Source organism: Chrysochloris asiatica, unplaced genomic scaffold (assembly GCF_000296735.1).
Source record: "Chrysochloris asiatica unplaced genomic scaffold, ChrAsi1.0 scaffold00017, whole genome shotgun sequence".
Classification (NCBI taxonomy): Eukaryota; Metazoa; Chordata; class Mammalia; order Afrosoricida; family Chrysochloridae; genus Chrysochloris; species Chrysochloris asiatica.
In genome coordinates, this window is record NW_006408535.1 from 27,300,134 (window position 1) to 27,324,462 (window position 24,329).

Genomic DNA, 24,329 nt, shown 5'->3' on the forward strand with positions numbered 1-24,329 from the left:
TACAGGAATATTTAGTTAATAGTTTTGTGGCACTGTGGGTTTATGTGCTGGACTACAAAGTTGGTTGGAACTGCAAGGTCGGTATTTCAAGCTCACCAGCTGCTCCTCAGAAACTCTTTAAAGGGTCGCTATGGGTCAAACTGACTCGACGGCACTTAACAACAACAGTCCTGGATCTTGGCTAGAGAAAATGGTAGACATTATTAAGATCAAAAGCGAATCACCATGCATATGTTTCATTTACAAGAATTTTAGAGTTGGTGGAAACTTCCCCATGATACTCTATCCCAACTTTTCACCTAGTGTGACAGTTTCCATGACGTATCTACCCAATGCTATCCAGTGTATTCTGACTTATAGAGAGCCTATAGAACAAAATGGACTCCTGGTGTGGCCCTGTGGGTTAATGCTTTGGACTGCAAAGTCAGCTTGAACCGCAAGGTCAGTGGTTCATGCACACCAGCCACTCCTCAGAAACCCTCTATCTGGTTGCTATGGGTCAGAACTGACTCGACGGCACTTAACAACAACAGCAACACAGAACAAAGTAGAACTGCTCCAAAATATTTCTGAGACTATAAATCTTTATGGGAGCAGACAGCTTCATCTTTCTCCTGCAGAGCAGCTGTTGGGTTTGAACTATCAACCTTGCAGTTATTAGCCCAATGCTTAACCCATTGTGCTCCCATAGCTATCAAATAATTGTCTGGGCTTTGCTGGAATGGATCCACCACACAGGCAGCCAATATTTTAGCCCTGAGAAAACTTTTCTAAGAAGGTATCACAATAAATGGATTCTTTTTCTTTAAAAAACATTCTTTGTGAGCAGTTGGCTGATGTGTTAAAATTTGGGATTTGGGCCATATGGAGTGAAATATTTAGAGATATTTTATTCCTTATGAAAATCAAATTGAGAATTACTTGGAGAAAATATAACACCATTGGCTTTTTCATTCATAAACACATTCTGCTTGGTACTTCTCTGACATTCTGTGAGGTGAGGGAGACTTAAGTTTAAATTTTATTAGCATGTTATCCCACTGTGATAGGAAATTATTTCTTCTTGGCCAGTTCTTATCATGCAGATTGATTTAAAATCATATTACTGCTGTTTCTTTTGTTTGATTAGTTAGTTCTGCCTTTTAGAAAAATTGCTTATCTCTCTATCATGGAGAACAAAGCTCAAAAAACAAATATAACCCTTCTTTGTGGGTTTCTGATGGAGTGTTAAGAAAAAGCTGGGCAGAAATAAACTTCTAAAAAGCTAAGACAGAAGTAAACTTTGGAATTTTTTTCAAGGAAATCTGTCAAATAAGCAAAGGATCACCAAACTTAATGTGTTGTTATTGTTGCATCGAGTTGGTTCTGATCCATAGCAACCCTGTATAGGGTTTCCAAAGAGCAGCTGGTGAGATTGAACCACCAACTTTGTGATTCAAACTGGCTTTGCTGTCTAGCTTATCAACCCACAGTGCCATGCCAGGACTTAACTAAACCTAATTAAATTCATCTGCACAGCATTGCGCACCCATTCAGCGCTAAAGTCTTCAAGGAGTTGAAAAGGGGTGGAAGCCGGGTAGCACTGAGGTTTATATTCAGAAGACCTGAAGAGAAAGCCCAGTCCCCCAAGTTCCAACAGAAAAATTCTTTATGAGTCCACTTATTGTTCTCAACAGGTGTCTATGAGATTCTTATAGGAATAAAAGAAGCAAACATAGATCATTAGGAGAGATCATGTTCAGGCTATGAGGCTGGCCATCAGAGAATGAGTCTCAGCTGTACATTTAGTAACCTTGGGCATGCAATTTTAACTTCTCTATGTGTTTCTTCATCTGAAAAGTGGTAGCAGTATTTTTCTTGCAAGGATGTTGGGAAGATGAAAGACAAAATCTGTAACGCTCCTAGAATAGCACCTAGCCTATGACAGGTCATCAGGCTGTGGCAGCTGCTACCTCGGAGTTTGCTTTTCCCCACAAATTGGCTGCCCAGTCCAGCTGCAGGCTTGCTGGTGGGGCACACAACTTTCCTACGTTTATCCTGCTGGAAGGTGACCTTGGAGAATTTTCACTAAGACAAACTGCTGAGGCCTCTCTTGGCCCTTTGCTCTTTAGCAAGGACTGCCACTTTGCGGAGAAGATGAATCAGGACACAGGGCTGAAACTCATGCAGTGCCGACAGAAGCCATCCAGAAGGGGGGTAAAAGGAGGCGAGGGAAGAAAATCCTGGATAATGTGTTTAATTTGATCCATTCCCTGGAGTCATTAAAATGCATCCTCCCCTGGACTTTAAAATTCTTGAGCTGAAATAATCAGTCCAACAGACTTTTTTTCTGAAGATAATGGAAGCATACTTTGTGATGCATTGGAAAGCCTCAGACCTGTTGAAATACTGCCCTCTTGTGTATTAGGACGGGAGCAAAGTCACTGAGAATTAGCTAAGCTGATCCAACTTCTTACCTAATAATACAACCAAACTAAAGTTAAAAGCAAGGCAGAGCCCAAATGATTAATTTAGCGTGTGGGTTTGGGATGGGGGAGGAGGTGTCAGGAACCAGATGCCACATTACTATGATAAATACAACCCTCTCTGTTGTTCATTTACAAAAGGTCTCTAATCGAATACAGGTGATGGTGCAGGACCATACAGCGGGACCCCATGAGTTAAAGTTGAAACTAGCAAAAAATAATGGCATCCTCTAATCAAGGGAAGGAGTCCTGATGTGGCGCTGTGGGTTGGTTAATGCGCTGGACTGCAAAATTGGTTTGAACCACAAGGTCAGCAGTTCAAGCTCACCAACTGTTCCTCAGAAACCCTATACAGGGTCACTACGGGATGGAACTGACTCAACAGCACTTAACAACTAGAGCAGAATGGTCACAATTTGCCATTTATGCAAACTTCAGTGAGTAGTTTTATCTTATAGTGCCCTAACTTTTTAAATCTGTAGAAATTCAGATAAAAATAATACCTACCTCACAGGCATGTTATGAAGATAAATGAGGTAATATATTTAAAGCATTTAGAACAAAACCTGTTACACGTTGTTGTTAAGCACCATCAAGTGGGTTGCAAAGCATAGTGACCCTGTATAGGGTTTCCAAGGAGTGCTAGTAGGTTTAACTGGCAACTTTTCAGTTCGAACAAACCTTTCCCTTTCTATCCAGTGCTTAGCCTACATCTCCACACTGACTCCAGATCTCTCCATGTTGTTGTTGTTGTTAAGTACCCTGGAGTCGATTCCGAAATCAACTCATAGTCAGGGCTTCCGAGGCTGTAAATCTTTACGGGAGCAGACCCCTTCATCTTTCTCCCGTGGAGAATTGCTAACCTTGAGGTTAGCAGCCCGATTCGTAACCACTACATTACCAGAGCTTCTTAGATCTCTCCATAGTAAACACTTAATTAACCAGTTGCCATAGAGTCAGCTCCAAATCATAGTGACTCGATAAGCACTGAACTGCTAACTTCATGGTCAGTGATTCAAGTCCGCCAGTTGCTTCTCAGAAATCCTATACAGGATCGCTATGAGTGGGAACCTACTCAACAATACTTAACAACAACAACATATAAATAATCATTCATAACAGTGTGCCTTGATTGTCTGTTCTGTCTCCCCTGTTAGGACTTCCTGGGAGCCATGGCGGTGGTGGTGGTGGTGGTGGTTGTGCGCCAAGTCAGTTCCAACTCATAGACCCTGTATAGGGTTTTCGGGGCTGTAAATCTTTGTTGCTGTTGTTAAGTGCCCTAGAGTTGATTCCGACCCATAGCGACCCTGTGTAGGGTTTCAGAGGAGCAGCTGGTGAGCTTGAACTGCTGACCTTGCAATTCAAACAGCTTTGTAGTCTGGCCCATTAACCCACAGCGCCTCACCAGGTACATCTTTACGGGAGCAGAGAGTCTCATCTTCCTCCCATGGAGTGACTAGTAGATTCGAGCTAGCCATCCAGCTTGGAATCCATTACGTTACCAGGACTAACCTTAGTCAGTATAAATAAAGCTTACTAGGGCTTGCCCTTTCTTTTCGTATCTCGCGTACACTGGTTTCAAGGCCCTATTCAAGTCATAGATATGTCTGAAGTGTTTGCTATAGTTCTCGCTTTGATTATACTTTGTACTCTGTAAGCAGTTTGTATGAAAGGGTCATAACTAGTGAAAAAATCCTTCTTGATCTAGTATTAAAAAAAAAAAAAATAGGTTGCTACATTTACCATTTGGGATCTATTTTGTGTCTCTCAGTCACTCTTTTTGAACCTGATGCTGTAGTCTATCTGCTTGCCCTAGTATTTGCTTTCAGATGACCGTTGCTTCACAGCCTCAGGCTGCAGACAAGCCTATGCTTTCCTCATTATTTTCGTTATTGTTACATAACAACTACCTCAAAACTTCATGGCCTAAAACAACAGGATTATTTGTTTGTTCACAATTCTGCAACTTGGAAAGTTCTCGGCAGGCACTGGGGGTGCCTCAGCTAGGAGGCTTAACTGGAGTTAGAGAACCTAACTTCTCAGAAGGCCTCACTCAGAGTTGGCAAGTTGGTGCTGGTGGCAGCTGAGACTCAGCTGAGACTTGAGTTCTCCTCCATGTGGCCCTCCATATAGCTAGATTGGGCTTCTCCCAGCATGGCTGTCTCTGGGTAGCCAGCCTTCTTATATGGCAGCTGGCTTTCTCCAGAAAATAAAAATAGAAGTTTTCAAACATTCTCAGTGCCTGAGATTATAAGTCCTCAAACATCTCTCTCTCTCTTTTTATAACATTTTATTGGTCACTGTAGTCACAAGGACATCCCAGATTCAAAGGAAAGGAAATAAACTATCATTCTTGATGGGGGAGTGGGAACTATTGTTGCAACCATCAGTGAAAATACAATGTACCATATATGCCCATGGTATTTTCATAACCAGTTCCAACTTCTTTGTGTTCATGAGGAACCTGTACACAGCAAAGATAACAGCCTTCAGTATGGGTTGTGTCTCAATGTAAAGAAAACAAAAATTCTCAAAACATTCATATAAATGGAGAAAAGACTAGAGTTGTCAAAGATTTCATTTTGTTTGAATCAACCATCAACACTCGTTGAAGCAGTAGTCAAGAATTCAAGACAACGTATTGCATTAGGCAAATCTATTGTGCAAGACCTCTTTAAAGTGTTGAAGAGCAAAGATGTCGGTTTGAGGACTAAGGTTTGCCTGACCCAAGGCATGGTATTTTCAATAGCTTCATGTGCATGTGAAAGCTGGACAATGAATAAGGAAGACTATAGAAAAATTTATGCATTTTAATTATGATGTTGTAGGAGAATATTGAAAGTACCATGGACTGCTAAAAAACAAACCAATTTGTTTAGGAAGAAATGCAGCAAGAATGCTCATTTAGAAGCCAGGATGGCCAGATTTTGCCTCTCATATTTTGGACATAGTATCAGGAGGGACCAGTTCCTGGAGAAGGATATCTTGTTTGGTAAAGTGGATGGTCAGTGAAAACAGGAAGCTCCTCAGTGAGCTGGATTGGCACAGTGGCAGCAGCAATGGGCTCAAACATGACAACAATTGTGAGGTTGGCACAGAACTGGGCAGTGCGTTGTTCTGTTGTGCATAGGGTCGCTATGAGTCAGTACCGACTCGATGGCACCTAACAACAACAACAACAACAGCATAAAAATGACAGTTGTGGATAATTGTGTACCTGAAAGAAGTTTTAGAAAGATAAACTGAGTTGCTTTAGTAAGTTCCATGAAATATGCTGCCAGATTAATTTGTTAATGGAAATGGCTGTGCGATCAGGCAATTCTTTGTCTCTCTAGGCTGAACATTCTGGATCTGTACTCTCTTTGGTACCCACTATCTCTCACTCACCATCAGCTATCTTCTTTGTACTGTGGCACTAGGTGAGATGTTTTGTTAATTTTTTTATTGTGAATTGAGTGAGGGTTTACAGAGCAGATCATCAGTTTTAAATTCAACCAAACAGACACTTTGTTTCATCCTAAAGATTGAATGATGATCCTCTCAATGTAACATCACTTATCCCACTTCCTCCCTGTGTTTCTTGTTTCTACTCACCTTCTTGCCCAAATCTGAATTGTGTCCTCTGGTAAATGCTATCCTTTGATCTCAAGTGGTTGATCCATCTATGGTATGTGTATCTCACTAGTGTTGTTGTCCCCATTATGTTGCTTGGCTGAAATTGAACCACAAGGGTGAATTCAATTCCAGACCCCAGACCTGAAAGTGACCAAGTGTCATAGTCTTGGGCTTCCACCAGTCAGTGAGAGATGTTTTAAATTCCCTTTTTAGGGGAATTAGGATCAGGATTCTACCTCACTCTCCTGGCATTTTCTGGTGTGTTTTCCCTGACAGAACTTACCTATTTTATGTCCTATTTCCTCACAACTCTATTAAAGGACTGGACGCAGCACTTTGTCGTGGGAAGAGCATTGAACTGAAAAGTCAGGATGTACGAGTCCTATCCCAGTGCTTCCACTAATGAGCCATGTTATCCTAGGCAACTCACAAATAGTGAGGTGGTTTGGGGGATAGGATAAAATGGTCTTTAGTATCAGCTTTAATTTTTCTAACTCTAATCTGAGCTCTGGTAGCGTAGTGGTTATGAATTGGGTTATGAACCACAAGGTCAGTAGTTTGAAACTACCAGCTGCTCCGGGGGAGAAAGATGAGGTGTTCTGCTCCCGTAAAGATTTACAGCCTCAGAAACCCTGTATAGGGTCGCTATGAGTTGGAACCGACTCCATGGCACATAACAACAACAACAACAATCTGAGTTAGGAAATAAATGGATAATAGCAACAGATCATGATTTAACCTCACTACAAATATTTTTTCAACATCTACTTTAAGCAATTCTGGATCACAGAAAGTTAGGGTATTTTGGTGGGGTTTTTTTTTGTTTTTTTTTAAGCATAGCCTACCATCCTTACTCTTGAGTAGTGTGAATGCTTATTAGCACAAATAGGTACAAAGTTAGCAAAAATACAAGGATGCCACTAGATGACTGACCATGATTCATTGCAAAGAAATAATGTAGGACATGTATTCTGTGTTCCTTCAGTAATGTGATAGCTCACTGGCCATTAAAACGGTTTTGGAAGTAAGAGTCGTTTTAATAGATTCTGTTTGCAACAACTAAACCAAAGGAAGGAACTATGTGAGGGTTGGTGCTAGAGCGTTGCTTGTGGGGAGCATGACCCACACAAACAATGCCATATCTCACATCTGCAGTCACGTATGCTGAGAAAAACCATGGTACATGCAGATGTCAATAGGAAAGAAACTTCTCAGAATTTTTTTTCTCTTCTCACCCTGAAGTGACAGGAAAGAAAAAAAAAAAAAATGTGTTCTGTGGATTGTGTGTGAAGACCCGCTTCTTTTGCTTTGCTTACATTGGCTTCAAGTCCTAAACAACAGAGAAAACTGCAACTTGCAGGTGACCTTTAGATTTGCCTGTAGGTGTTCCTCTGCCCCTTTACTATTTTCCTATTAATTCAACAGTAAATCATGTCAGTAGGGAAAACAGTCTCCATCTTAATCTGTTCATGGCATTGGTTTTGGCATCCTTTGAATTTAATCTCAGAAGGAACATTTAGGCAGTCATTTGACCTTGCCCTCTTTTTCAAACATGACACAGAGTGACAAGTTAAAATGATGGCATAAGAAAGAATACATAGTCAACACTGTTAAACCTCTAACAGTGCTTGGCCCTTACCAAATGTTCAGTGAAGGTTTTGCAACTTTTTTGCCAAAGTTCAGAAAGTTCACTTTTTCAGATAGCTCTAAGAAAACCTAGCTTCAATTAAAACCTAGCTTCAATGAAAGGCAGCCAAACCTAAGCCAAGTCTACAGAGTTAGACTATTAAAGAGAAGGAACTGTTGTCATTACCCAGAAGTTTGTTCCACCTGGAGAAAGTTTGTTCAGGTTGCTATGACTTGCCATCTGACCTCCCCCTGAGGCCAGGACTTACATCCATCAGGACCTGCTGCAGGTTCTCTCAGCATTGGGGTTCAGATGAGCAAGGAGGGGTCCTTGTGGACTCTAAGACAAAGTAGTCACTGCAAGAAGGGTCTTGCTTCTTCCATCAGAACTTAGTCATGTGGGAAGGGATGAGACACCATAGAAAGGATGCAGAGTTTACTCTGAAATTGACTGGCTATGAAGCCAGGGCAGCAAGTTCCTGTCACCTCTTGGGACTTTGTTTTCCTCATATCTAACATTGGAGTTAGACGTGCGAGAAAAAGAAAGTGTTGAACTATACAATCGTTAAATACCCTTCAGCTTTATCCACTATTTAAGAAAGTTAAGTGGACTCAGGTCTCCAAACTTTTTTTTTTGTTGTTGTTGTTGTTGTCAGGTGCCATCGAGTCGGAACCGACTCATAGAGACCCCATGCACAGCAGAACGAAACAATGTCCGATCCTGGGCCAACCTCACTATCGTCCAAACTTTTTTAGTTTCTCCTAAATGTATACTTAATACATTTAGGAGAAACTAAAAAGGAGCTCTGGTAGCGTAGTGGTTACGAATCGGGCTGTGAACCTTAAGGTCAGCGGTTCGAAACTACCAGCCGCTCCGCGGGAGAAAGATGAGGCTTTCTACTCCCGTAAAGATTTACACCCTCGGAAACCCTGTACAGGGTCGCTATGGGTCGGACCCGACTCGATGGCACTTAACAACAACAACAACAAATGTATACTTAATACAAATGGTATTTCTTTGTGTGAAATGAAGAACATACATAAGTCTTATTCTTATGGGCAATGTCCTGGTTAAGACATTTCTATTCATTGTTGCCCTTCTCATATGGAGGGATCCAAATGCTTATCGTGAACATGGACAAACAGAGGCAAACCACTAATAATAATAATTCTACTTTAGACAAAAGCAAGAGGCCATAAGAGACTCTATGTCTCCATCAGAGTCTTAGGGCTCATCAGCTTTCAAATAGCATGTTTTCCCTACTGACATTGCAATAAGAAAAAGGAAGACATGGAATTTGATATAAGAATGCAGAGATTATTTCCCCTCTTTGAGTCTTTCTAGCTCTCTGGCACTGCATGATGGGATCTCTTATCTCTGCTCTCTGGCCATAGTCACGATTGTTTTCATCCTCTTTCTACAAGATCCAATTCATGAATTGAGAGTATGATTTTCAGAGATGTGAAGCATGATAGCATAGGAATAAGTAAATAACTGTGAAAAGTAATTTTTTTCATATTCGTTATTATATTCATAGATGTACAGGCTCTTGAATATAAATTTTTTAAACTAGAATTTAACATCCAGTTACAAACACTGAGTAAAAATTCTAAAACCTCACAAAATAACGTGCAGGATAATTTCTATTTAGGAGTCCTGGAGTAGCACTATAGGTTAATGCACTAGACCGCAAGGTCGGTTTCAACCTCAAGGTTGGTAACTCAAACTCACCAGCCACTCCTCAGAAACCCTATACAGGGTTGCTCTGAGTGAGAAGCAACTCTTTGGCACTTAACAACAGCAACAACATAATTTCTACTTATGTAGTACTTTTCATTGATCAACGTTCCAGTGAATGCATACTATATCATTAATAAACCTACGTATGGGTATACATGTGGAAAGAAAGCAAGGTTTTATCAATTTAGTGTTTTCTAGCATTGAAGATTACATCCCTATAGAATGTCTGTCTATGCACAGGAATGATTTCAATTAAAGTTTTGTCATAGAAAACAGATCCAGTTGAACAACCAGAGACACAGAAGGAAGGATCTTTAAGACTGAGTGAAGATAAGAGGTATTTCTTCAGTTACTGCTTTAAAAAAGATCCCCTGTCTGGTAGCCTTGGGAATAAGTATGTGAAATGCCTACTGTGACTCTAGTTTACAATTGTCTAGATAGCCTTCCCTTACTGTTTTTAATAGGCTGGACTTGGCTACAGATCTCTAACCCCTCATCTTATCAGTCTTAAGATTTGGTCTTCCTAGATCCTGACTTTGCCCAGTTGCCGATTTACCCACCCAATTCTCAGTCTATGTGTTTACCAGGACAGACTCCTTCAACCTGGTCCCCATTGACTCATTCGACAACAAGCAATCTTTGAAACGTACAATATAGCAAGTACTACTAGGTCCTGGTGTGGCGCTGTGGGTTAATGAGCCAGACTGCAAAGCTGTTTGAACTGCAAGGTCAGCAGTTCAAGCTCACCAGCTGCTCCTCAGAAACTCTATACAGGGTCGCTATGGGTTGGAACGAACTTGATGGCACTTCACAACAACAACATCAACAACAGCAACAACTAGACCCTGGAGGCTCAAAGGTGAAATGCATAGCCTTTCCTGCAAGGAACTAACAATCTAGTAAGAGAAACAGAGGTACTCAAATATCAAATATTGGTTGGGGTCAGGAGGAGAGGCAATACAGGCAGGGTCAACATTGCAATAAACGGAAGTTACAGGGATAGAATAAAAATGATACAGTCGACTCAGGAAGAGGTGGAGTGTTCAGGGAAGATTTTAATGAATAAGAATCTCTTGAGTTGGGCCTTGAGGAAGAATCAAGTTAGCCAGGAAGTGGAGGAGGGTGGCAGGAGGAATAAAGAAGGTTGTGCTGGAAATGTGGTACATGTGGTAGGGAAAGGAAAAGGTAGAGCAGGAGCACATCAGGTGGCGGGAAACATATGCCAGTCTACAAGGACACATAGACATGAAAGAGCAGTGTGAATCTGAAAGCTGCAAGATTTCTTATGATAGGTCCATAAGATGCATGTTGGGGTGGGAAGGAGCAGAATAGACTAGAAAGGTGGGGAAGAAGTCTGTGACAGAGGACTTTGTATTGTATGCTAATGAGTTTAAGAATCTTGAGACAGAGGTATGCTATTGAAAAGTTCTGAGTCAATGAAAGGCATTGATAGTATGTGCATTCAAGAAGGAATTCTAGGCTGCCTCACAGAGGCAGAGTGGAGAGGGCAAGACTGAAGGCTGAGAAACACTGAGGAGTCAGTTTCAACCACACAAATGGAATATGATGAAGACTTGCCTTGAGGCTGTCACAGCAAGTCTGAAGAAAAAAGGGATGTGAGAAATATTTAGGTGATAAGATCAAGATCTGACAGCAAAGATGTCAGCTTGAGGACTAAGGCACGCCTGACCCAAGCCATGGTATTTTCAATAACCTCCTATGCATGTGAAATCTGGACAGTGAATAAGGAAGACTATAGAAGAATTGACGCCTTTGAGTTATGGTGTTGGAGGAGAATATTGAAAGTGCCATGGGCTGCCAAATGAACAAACAGATCTGTGTTGGAAGAAACGCAGCCAGAGTGCTCTTTGGATGTCAGGATGGACAAACTTTGTCTCGCATACTTCAGATATATTGTCCGGAGGAATCAGTCTCTGGAGAAGGATATCATGTTTGGTAAGGTGGAGGGTCAGAGAAAAAGAGGAAGACCACCAGCGAGATGAATTGGCAAAATGGCAGCATCAATGGGCTCAACCATGGCAACAATTGTGAGGTTGGCCTAGGACTCGGCAGTGTTTTGTTCTGTTGTGCATAGGGTCATTATGAGTTGGAATCAACTCAATGGCATCTAATAACAACAAGACCAAGAGAATGTGTTGTTAATATTTGTTGCCACCATAGAGTCAGCTTCAATTTATCGTATGTATAACAGAACAAAACATTGCCTGGTTCCTGAACCACCCTCACAATCTTTGGTATGTTTGAGCCCATTGCTGTAGCCACCATTTCAATCCAACTGGATTTCCTTTGTGTTTGTTGACCAAACATGATGCCATTTACTAGTGATTGATCTTTAATGATGTCGTATCCAAAGTAGGCAAGACAAAACGTCATCATCCTTGCTTCTAAAGAACATTTTGACTGGACTTCCTCCAACATGGATGTGTTCATTCTTCAGGCAGTGCATGGCATAATTAATATTTTGCACACACACCACAATTGAAATATATCAATTTCCTTTCAGTCTTCCTTTTTTATTGCCTAGCTCTCACATGCATATGAGGAGATTGAAAAGTTTATAACTTGGATCAGGAAAACATTAGTCATCTTTGTTTTTTAACACTTTAAAGAAGTCTTGCAGCAGAATTTCCTTGTGCATTAAATACACCCTTTGGTTTCTTGACTGCTGCTTCCAAGGGCATAGATTATTATCTAAGTGGAATGAAGTCTTTGATAATTTCAATTTCTTCACCAAAGAGAATTTTTGTTGTTAGATGTCATCAAGTTCATTTTTGGACTCATAACAACCTCATGTGACAAAGGAGAACTGTCGCATGCTATACAGTTTTCTAGTCTGTGACTGGAACTGAGTTGGCAGTACTAAAGAACAACAACAATCTTTATGGAAGCAGATTTTCAGTCTTTTTCTCACAGAGTCGCTGGGTAGATTTGAACCACCAACCTTTTGGTTAGCAGCTAAGAGCTTAACATGTGCACTACCAGGGCTCCTTCAAAGAGCATTTGCTGTTGTTAAGTACTGTTGAGTTGGTTCCAACTCATAATGAGGGTTTCTGAGAAGCGGCTGATGGATTTGATCCACCAACCTTCTAGTTAATAGTCCAGTGCTTATTCTATAGCACCATACCAGGATTACAAAAAAAGGGGGTGGATTTAGTGACTTCTTATTATCCTTTTCTTCTTTCCCAAGAATACTGTATCACCTTCTGCTATATTCCTTAGCTATTTCGTCAGGATACTGTCTAGTATCAGTGTCACTTTATTAGAATGTAAACTCTTTTGTTGTTGTTGTTAAGTGCCATCAAGTCCATTCCGACCCATAGCAACCCTGTATAGGGTTTCCAAGGAGCGGCTGGTGAGCTTGAACCACCAACCTTGCAGTTCAAACGACTTTACAGTCTGACACATTAGCCCACAGCACCACACCAGGACTCCATAAACTCTGTTAGGGTAGGGAATTTTTGTATGATTCGGTTAGACTATAACCCCAGCACCTAAAATAATAGGCACTTAATAACATTCATTCAGTGGAATAAGTCATAATTGTATGAAGAGAGTGGAGAAACACAATAAGAGAAGTCATCGATTTCTGGGTTGACCAGATGTAGAGATGAAATTGGTCTTCCTGATAGTAGCTATAACACTGGTGTATAAGAGAAATTTAGAAGAAGGTAATGTGTCCAGTGTTTAATATATTGAGTTTAAGGTACCTGTGGCTCTCCTGTCAACCCTGTAAGAGCGCGGTTGTTCTCTTGAGTTCTATAAATATCAACCATTCTTCTTCTGCTACTCACTCACTCTGGCTACTACCCTCTCAGCCTTCAACTCCCAACTAATCCAACCTCAGTCTCACTAGAAAAAAATAAGAGTAAGTGTTTGCCTGGTGTGGCGTTGTGGGTTAACGCGCTAGACTGCAAAGTTGGTTTGAACTGCAAGGTTGGTGGTTCAAGCTCACCAGTTGCTCCTTGGATGCCCTCTACAGGATCGCTATGGGTCGGAACCCACATGACGGCACTTATCAACAACAACAAGTGTTGTCCATAGGGAGACCTAGGAAGGTTATATATTTACTGTTTTTTATGGAAAACTTCTGATGGAGTTCAATCAGTAGGGGAGAAATTTTCTCCCATTGAACAGAAATATGGACCTAATGACTTTTCTGTTGGCCTCCCAGTATGTTAAGTTATTTAATATTGAAACCAGCTATATGGAGAATTCAGTCAATTCTGGTATGTGGTAAGACTCTTCAAACTCTGAAGTCTGGGTTTTTTTCCTCAGTGCCACAACTCTCAGATAGCTATCCATTCATATAAATGATTTTCCCTCATTCAGACAACCTCATAGGGCAGTCGTGGCAGGCAAAATTGTCTCCTTTTTTAAAAAAAGAAAGGCTTAAATAACTTGACTAAACTCACAACAAAATCAGATGAGGGAATTCAGATCGAACTACAAGCTCAATGCTCTTTCTAATTCTATTTCTATTTGATTTCTACAATCAAATTGGAGAACAGTGTAAGTGTTCATAAAACTGAATTTAGAAAGTTAAAGCTTAAGGAACGCTGTACAAAGTTACGTGGTGTCTTCCAATTTCCCATTTTAACTTTACTACAACTAACTTTTACTACAGTGTGGTAATATGGCAGAACATCGACTCCACTTCCACAATGCAGCACTCAGGGGCAGGTGCATAGAATTTACAAGGACCAGATGAAGAGGTAGGATGGTGGGCAGGTATAGTGAGGAGACCCTTCAGACAGTTTAGGTCTACAAGGGGTTGCTTAAAGAAATGCACAGAAATGTCTCTTTACTGTTAATTTTTAATTGAATCACCAAAGTAAATGTAGATATTTCAGGTCAAGATTCTGGTTTTCCTGCTATTTCGGCTTAAGATTCATTCTCTTGTACTGCTAATTCTTGTACCACTCCTGTACTGCCAATTCATTTGTATACGCTCTCTCTATAACTTGCAAGCAATGTCAGGGTTTAACTTGCTAGATACTGTAAGTTCAAATCTCTGTGTTTCAGTATTTTGCTATCAAAATCTGTTTATCTGTTTTAGTTTTTGTGTTTTAATAAATTTAGAGGGTCTGTAATACAATAAAGGGCTTAAGATGAGTAATATCAATTTTAAAGAATGCTTTAAAATGACGTTCTGTAGCCTTTTGTTTACATGTCACACATTCTTATTATATAACAATACAATAATTCATACGGAAAAAAATTGCTTTCCATACCTCCATCACCATGAGGGACATCATTTTGACATTGTGATTTATTTAATAAGATTATTCTATTTTGTTCTAAAACATACTTTTTTTACTCCACTGCATTGGTGACAAGCATTCTCTAGTAACAACTGAGACATGATCCTACTCTCAATTCTGAGTCAGAACATTTTGGGACACAAAAAAATAATACAATACATTTTGGTTAGCATCAATTCAAAAGGAAAATCAACTCAACAACATAACAATGTTTTGTGAAGTTAAAACAGACTTGTATATTTTATTCATATTATTTATTGTCATTAAATATGATATTTTAATTGCTTAGATATAAACATTTTTATTATATTAATTTTCTCTGCATTTCAACATCTCCCGTTAGCCAGTTTAAAAGCAAGGGTAATTATCATAGATTGAATTGTGTCTCCCTGAAATGTGTCAACTTGGCTGGTTCATGATTATGCAAAGGCTTTCAACTATGTGGATCATGAAAAGTTATGGATAACACTGCAGAGAATAAGTATTTCAGAATACTTAATTGTGCTTATGAGAAACTTATGCATAAACCAAGAGGCAGTCATTTGAACAGAACAAGGGGATACTGAATGTTTTGAAATCAGGAAAGATGTGTGCCAGGGTTGTGTTCTTTCACCGTATTTATTCAATCTGTATGCTGAGCAAATAACCTGAGAAGCTGGATTGTATGTAGAAGAACATGGTAACAGGATTGGACAAAGATGCATTAACAACTTGGGATATGCAGATGATACAACTTTGCTTCTGGAAGCAAAAAAAGACTTAAAATTCATACTGATGAAGACCAAAGAGCACAGCCTTCAGTATGGGTTGCACCTCAATGTAAAGAAAACAAAAATCACAATTGGACCAATAAATAACATCATGATAAATGGAGAAAAGATTGTAGCTGTTAAATACTTCATTTTGCTTGTACCCACTATCAACACTTAAGGAAACTGCAGTCAAGAAATCAAATGACATATTGCATTAGGAAAATCTGCTGCATAAGACCTCTTTTAAGTGTTAAAGAGCAAAGATACCAGTTTGAGGACAAAGGTGCGCCTGACCCAAGTCGCGGTATTTTCAATAGCCTCAAACGCATGTGAAAGTTGAACAACAAATAAGAAAGATAGTAAAATAATTGATGCATTTGACTTATGGTGTTGTAGTAGCTCTGGTAGCATAGTGGTTACAAACCAGGCTGCTAACCCCAAGGTCAACAGTTCGAAACTACTAGCTGTTTCACAGGAGAAAGATGAGGCTTTCTGCTCCTGTAAAGATTTACAGCCTTGGAAACCCTGTGCAGGGTCACTATGAGTTGGAACTAACTCCATGGTACTTAACAAAAACAGTGGAATGTTAAAGTACCATGGGCTGCCCAAACAGCAAATAAATCTGTGTTGGAAGTATAGCCAAAATACTCCTTAGAAGCCAGATTGTGAGACTTTGTCTCTTATACCTTAGACAAATTATCAGGAGGGAGCAGTCTCTGGAGAAGGACATCATGCTTGGTAAAGCAGAGGGTCAGTGAAAAAGAGGAAAACTCCCAACAAGGTGGATTGGCACCATGGCTAAGTCGGTTGACTTAAGTGTAACAACAATTGTGTGGATGGTGTTGGATGGGACAATATTTTGTTCTGTTGTTCATAGGGTCACTATAAGCCAGAACCAAGTCATGGCACCTAACCACAACAACAATAACAGAGTCAGAACCAACTCAACAACAGTTAAGAACAACAGGATGAGAATAGAGTCTAGGTGTAATGCTATAGGATAAGCACTGGACTGTTCACCACAAGGTCGCTGCTCGGAAACCCTATACAGGGTCACTAAATTGGAAGAGACTTGATGACACGTAACAACAACTTATATGCATTATCTCAATTACTCTTTACAAAATTTTATGCAGTGGGCATGCTAGATGAGGAAATGAAACTTGAGCAAAATAATTTGCTCAGTGTCATATAACAACAAATTGGCAGGGCTGAGAATCCTATCCAAATCCATTTGGCTGTAGAACCTATACTGTTAATTACCATACTTAGCTGATCTCCTGTTTGGAGAGATACTGTTAGAGTCCGGAGGAATAAAATCCCATAGCGAAGGGACTTCTAGCCGTCCAAATCCCCTGGTATAGTAATTCTAAGCCCCACTCTCAGGTCCCTTTGACAGTTTTGCTATTCGTGGTGACATTTAAAGTGTAAGTGGCTCAGCATTGTTTTGTACCCGTGTGATGATGGGTATCACCGCTCTACTCTGCCTCCAAGTATGCTTTGTGGTCCCATCTAGCCTAGAATCATCCTGATGTGTAGCATGGCTATAAAACACAGCCTGTTACATAGAATCAGCTCATACTTGCTCATCACATTTGATACATTACAAGTTCAATATTTATGCATGCCACTTTTATCTCCTCAACTGAAAATAAGACAGTACAAGGCCCTAGAAGGTCAACTGAAGATACATATGGTCATTCAGGGTGGGCAGCCAACCAACTTTCTGTGAGCCTACGTAAGTCCCCTCCTTTTCTGTGCCTTAGTTTCCCTATTGGTAAAATTAGGAGCTTGAGTTGGAAGAGATCTAAAGACCCTCCTAGAACTATGATTCTACATATATTGGGCTTCAAGGGCACACCTAAAAAGCTTAGTAAATGTTTCTTGTAAATTGTGAGTCGTTGACTGGTCACAGGATCCAAGCAACTATACATACCTAAGTGGTATAGTTGATATTTCTATAGCATACTCACTAGCTAACTTTTCCAAATGCCTATGATTATAACTGAGTTTCCATAAAAAATTGCATTATGAAGTAGCAAAACCCATTATAATAAAATGACTAATAATGCAGGAAAGAGCTATAAAGTGATTCTTTCCCAAGTCATTAATCAATTGATACACTTTAATGAGGAGCTTCCTTATGCATGTTGCAAGTCATTTATTTATTCAAATGAAGAAAAAGATTGTCTACATTGTCCACTGAAATTGTTGGATGATTTACTAAGAAATTGAGCAGATTCAATTTCTTGGAGAAATTTCAAAACTCTGTACTCTTTCAGTAAAGGGTTTTCAAGGAATCAGACAGGGATAGTTGGTCTCCAGGTATGAGGACAATACTATTCTAAAAGCCATAGTTTGATGAGAAAGACCTTGAAACCCTCTTGGACTTTATTTTAAATCACATGGTTTGCATCCTTCTTCTCTAATTTACCAAATAGGTAGTTATTTTGTAGATCCTAAAGCCTCTAACTTAAGGGATTTTCATTTGAATGTGGTGGCATTTCATAGCAGGATATGTTATTATTACTGACATAGAGAGCATCAGAACAGAAGACAGACAATGCCAAGCCCTGTAACCGGTGATCTCTTAGCACTTAGAAAGAAATGCTCAAAACAACCTGAATCATCAAACTACTGGGGAACTATACATACTACTCCAGCTCACTATTAACCAGTATATAATAATAGCTAGAGGTCAGAGTGATCTATCTCAAAGCCATAGAACAAAATTTAGACCAGGTTACCATATTTTGTTGTTGTTGTTGTTAAGTGCCATCGCGTCGAGTCGGTTCCGACCCATAGCGACCCTGTACAGGGTTTCCGAGGGTGTAAATCTTTACTGGAGTAGAAAGCCTCATCTTTCTCCCTCGGAGCGGCTGGTAGTTTTGAACCGCTGACCTTAAGGTTCACAGCCCAATTCGTAACCACTACACTACCAGAGCTCCATATTTACTACATGGTAAAATATCTAGCACACTCAAGGAATTGAAAGAAGAGTACAAAAGAAAAACAGGAAGCACAGCCCTTAATTCCAAGTAAACGGCTTCTCCCCCTCCCTTTCAAATGGGTTATTGCTATTTGTATACATAATGTTACATGTCTTGGATTTAGCTCCTGTGTGATATGTATTTATAATCTGACTTGAAATACATGGACACACTCAGAAACACATACACCTATGTGCACAGTTAGAAAATGTCTTCTCTTTGTGCTGTGTCCTAGGGATGCCTACAAAACCTCAAAAGGAAGACTGCTAACACTTCTACAAACGTAGAAAATTTATGGTCTTCCTTTTGAGGGTGTATTCTTGAAAATGATGGCACCAGATGGGAAGACCCATGTGTGTAGGGCATTAAGATCATTTAACCCACCCCTTCTTTCATTCTAGTCATAATTTAATATCATTCTCAAATAAAAAATAAATGACTTTAGGGCTGGATTAAAGGAGCACTGGTAGCGTAGTGGTTACAAATCGGGCTGCGAACCTTAAGACCAGCAGTTCGAAACTACCGGCCGCTCCGCTGGAGAAAGATGCGGCGTTCTGCTCCTGTAAAGATTTACAGCCCCGGAAACGCTGTACAGGGTCGCTATGGGTCAGAACCGACTCGAAGGCACTTAACAACAACAAGGGCTGGATTAATATAGGTAAAGGAGTGCTTAGTATAATTGTATCATTGTAACCTGTCCTTGCTCGCTTCATGAGACGCCTTGAGTCATAAAAAAATGTCTATCAGAGCATTGTGGCTGTGCAGTAGAAAAGAAACTGTCTACCTCTCACTTGGGCCACGGTCTGACCCCCAAAGTGGAAGAGGGACTTGTTTAAAGACACAGGCCATGGACAAATGAGTAGCTGGATTTACATGTCCTAAAGCACTGAGATTAGTGTAGGCTTCATTTCTCTGGTCTAAGACACCTGGTTTTCTTGTGGATCGCGTCTGCACTAAGAGATTATGCTTCTCAGGAAAGGATACATTATATGTGAGCTATGTCTGACTTGAAGAAGTCTAAGTCAGAATATTACTTATTCAGTAGTCTTGTGTTACCAAAAAACAAAATCCCAGTTTCTATCAAGCTAATTCCACAGTCATGTGTGTCAGATTCGAACTCTACTCCATAGCGTTTTGAATGACTGAATTTTCAGAAGTAGATTGCCAAGCCTTTCTTCCAAGGTGCTTCTAGGGGTAATTGAACCTCCAACCTTTCTGTTAGTCATTTGCACCAATCAGAATCTTTTAGCAGCATCTGTTTCCTTTCCTTTATTACCAAAGGGTTAGAGTAGAAATAGGGGGTTCCATCAAAAAATGATCCGCTCTTATTGCTGGCTGGAGAAGCACTGGTCTCAAGACGCACATCTACTTACAAACAACCCACCACTTTATCTTTCTTGGCATCTGCTTCCTCCTCATAATCTGGTGAAATGGTTTGATTTCCAATCAATTTACTCACTGCCTCCACTGACCTTCCATTCACTCTCTGAGCTTCTCACTCACCTACCCCTCTACTGAAATGGTCCTGCTAAGGTTACCACTGATTTTAGGTGTTTGGATGCTGTCTCCCAGTAGTTGACATAATTAACTATTTCTTCTCTCTTTCTCCTCAACTTCATTGTTCTGTTATTTCCCCCTGCAAAACAGGTTTCAAATGAGCTTCCAGATGAAGACAGATAGGAAGAAGGAGAGATGAACTACTTTCAAATATTTAGTCACTGAAAATCTTATGAATAGCAGAGAAACACTGTCAGAAATAGTGCTGGAAAATGAGCCCCTCACTTGGAAGGCACTCAAAATGTGACTGGGGAAGAGCTGCCTCCTCAAAGTAGAGTTGACTGTGATGATGAAAACGGAGTAAAGGCCCTTGGGACCTTCATTTGCTGATGAGGCACAACTCAATATCAAGAGAAACAACTGTATGGATTGGCAAAGTGGCAACATCAATGGGCTCAAGCGTGGCAATAATTGTAAGGTTGGCCCAAGACCGGGCAGTGTTTCGTTATGTTGTGCATAGGGTCACTATGAGTCAGTATGGACTCGATGGCACCTAACAACAACAACAAATAGTTTTCTTTCTCATTGTACTTAATCAATCTTCTTTCTCTGGTAACTCTTCAAATGTTGTGGTGCCATGGATTTATAATCTAGACTTCTTCCTTTCATCATCACTACTCTTTCCTAGGACTTAACTACCATCTTAAGGATAAGCACTGTATATATTTAGCACAGCACTCTCCTATGAGCTCCAGATCCATATATTTCCTATGGACTTCCTTTACTTCAGAAACCTGTCCAAAATTGAGCATGTTTCTTATTTCTTTCTCCTATCACCAATCTGTTTCTCATTCAGCTTATGAACATGGTACCACCATCAGTGTAGGTGTTTATGCCACAAATCTGATGTCATTCTCTTTGTCTTCCTTCCAGCCACATGAGCCACAAGATCATGGCAATGCTACTTCCTAAACATATGTCCATTTTTTTCTGTCTCCACTTGCTTCACCAGTAGGACTGCAGTGGTCTCTGAACTTGTCTCCACACATCCACTTTTACAACCCCCAACCCCCCTAATTCACTTTTCTGGTGTGGCACTGTGAGTTAATGAGCTGGACTGCAAGGTTGGTTTGAACCACAAGGTCAGCGATTCAAGCTCACCAGCCACTCTTTGGAAACCCTATATAGGGTCACTATGGATCTGAATCAACTCCACAGCACTTAACAACAACAACAATTAACTCTCTTACCATGGCATTGTGGGTTAATGCGCTGGACTGCAAGGTCGGTTTGAACCTCAAGTTTGGCAGTTCAAGCTCACCAGCCACTCCTCAGAGACCCTATACAAGGTGAGTATAGTTTGGAACTGACTCAACAGCACTCAACAACAACAACAATTAACTCTCCCTACAGCAGACATATCAAGTCTTTATACACTCAAATCTTCCTTTCACTAGACTTCCAGTGTTCGTTGACGCAAGTTGAATCCATAACATGGACTTCAAAGCCTACAGCATTTGCGGCTGCCGTTCTCTTCAATCTCACTTCTCTCTCTTCCCCATGCTCCCTAATCAGCAGAGAAACCACACTTTCAGAGTGCCAGCATACTTCCTTTCCCTGGGTCTTTGTCTTTGCTGTTCTGCATGTCTAGTATGCTCTTCCCACCCTTACCCATTCCCTACTTTAGATCTCACTTCAAATGTTTCTTCCTTGATGGACGACTTCCATTACTCCCAAACTAAGTTATGACCCCTATACTATTTTTTATGGCCAATGTCAGATTACCCAATAAGGTAAGCACGGGTCTGTTTGTGCTTGTTTGCTCATCTATAGGGACAATTTCATCTGATTTTTGTTTTTAACCACATCTTTGAGACCCATGTGAAACTGTTGGCTACAGATTTATTAAGTCAGAACAAGTGAGCCTGAGCTTACCTTGCTTATTAGGTAACCCACCCCTACTAATGGCACACTGTATTTGTACATTTCCTTCATAGACTCTATCAACTCTTGTGGTGGCTGTGTACTGTGGAGTTGGTTCCAATTCACAGTGAACCTGTATAGGGTTTCCAAAGCTGTAAATCTATACAGGAGCAGAAAGCCTCTTTTTTCTCTTTTTTCTCCCGTGAAACTGCTGGTAGTTTCAAACTGCTGACCATGAGATTAGCAGCCTGACTCATAACCACTTATGCTACCAGAGCTCCCTATCAATTCTAGCTCAATAATATGTGTGTGTTCACACAATTGTTTGTGTGTCAGTACAGTAAAACAGTGCAAGGCATGGGTTCTGGGATCATACTGGACCAACTCAGATCCAAGCTCTACCACTTACTAATATCTTGGGGAAATCCCATCACTTCTCTGTGTATATATATATATATATATATATATATATTTTTTCATCTGCAAACCATAGCTGATAAGCTGATAAGCATACCTATTTCACAGCTTCATTGCTGGGATTAGATCAGATAACAACTAACCCATGCATGGTCTATAGCAAGCACTCAATAGATAATAGAAAGGAATCTTAAATCAGTATTAAATACCTGTTAAGGAGCTCTGGTAATGTTGTGATTTACGAGCTGGGCTACTAACCAAAAGGCCAGCAGTTTGAATCCACCCATCACTCCCCAGGAGAAAGATCAGACTATCTGCTCCTTTAAAGATTTACAGCCTTGGAAACCCTATACAGGGTTGCTATGAGTCAGAACTGTCTCGACATAACACAACCATCATCACCACCACAAATATCTGTTTGATGAAAACATGAGTGCTTTTCACATAAAATGGGGTGATGACATTTGGCCTGACAACTATCCAAGATTGATTTAAGATTAAAGAAATTAATACGTTTGAAAAGGTTTTCCAACTTAGATTAGACTCTATATACGTAGTGTCCTCTCATTGCTGTTTTGCATTTTCAGCCTCCAGTTCTTTCTTGCTTGCCCAAATAATCTCAGCAGCTTGGGGGTTTTGTTTTTTTTAATAAGAGAAACGTGGAATCAAAGCCATATATTCCATTGCCTTAAAACTGAAAATAGCTCCCCAAAAGAGGTGAGATGCTCCACCCCTATTCTTACCATGAAGAGAGAACCTAGGAAGCACAAGACTCCCTTCCCAGGAGGATACAGAAAAGGCAGGGGCAAGGAAACTTCCTGAATTTTTTCTTGTCCTAGGTAAACACAGCCTCTTCAGGCTCTGAAGCTTGCAATCTGTCACTTTATCCTCTGGAAAAACTATTAGCCTTTAGTAGATGCATGAACCTTGATATTTTCCTTCAGGGGAACAGGTACTATTTAAAGCTTTGCAACAGCAGAATGCTAACATACAGCAGCAGCCTGCAAGCCCTAAAAGTGTGCTATGATGCATGCTATTGGCCCTAATTACTCAAACTACCCTCATCAGTCTGCAATCCATGCAGCTTCTCTAATTGAGTTCACTGCCACCAAAACCTCTGCTGTTGAGTGGATTTCAACTCATAGCAACAAAGGACAAAGAAGAATTGCGTCATAGGATTTTCAAAGCTGTAAATCTTTACAGAAGCAGACTGCCACATTTTTCCCCCTGTGGAGCAGTTGGTGGATTTGAACGGCCAACTTTTTGGCTATCAGCCAACCCCTTAACCACTGTGTAGGGTCAGAGGCATTTTAAATTCATTGAATCCAAAAGCCCACCCCCCCCCAGTCCCCATCAGTGAGTCTCTCCTCAATGTGTGGCCAAGCCCCCATATTCTTAGATCAGGCTCCCTTAGCATAAAGATGAGAAGGCCCCCAGGCTGTGGCCAATGTGGCACAGGTCCTAGTCCATCTGCCCAGTGAGATTCTGGGTCAAGAAATTAGAAAGATGCAAATCAAAACAACCATGAGATATCATCTCACACCAGCAATAATAGCAAAGTTCAAAACAGTAGAGGACAATAAATGTTGGTGAGGATATGGAGAGACTGAGACCCTCCTACATTGCTGGTAGGATTGCAAAATGGTCCAACCACTCTGGAAAACAGTATGGCACTTCCTCAGAAAGTTGAAAATAGAAATACCTTATTATCCAATATTCCCTCTACTTGGTATTTATCCACAAGAAATACAAGCCATAACACAAGTAGATAAATGTACACCAATGTTCATAGCAGCACTATTCACAATAGCAAAAAGATGGAGACAATCTAAGTGCCCGTTGATGGGTAATCAATGGAAGAATGGTACATACACACAATGGAATATTATGCTACCTTGAAGAATAACAAGGAAGCTATAAGCCACCACATAACATGGATGAACCTTGAGGACATTATGCTGAGTGAAATTAGTCAGTCACAAAAGGAGAAATGCTGCATAAGACCATTATTGTAAAAGCTT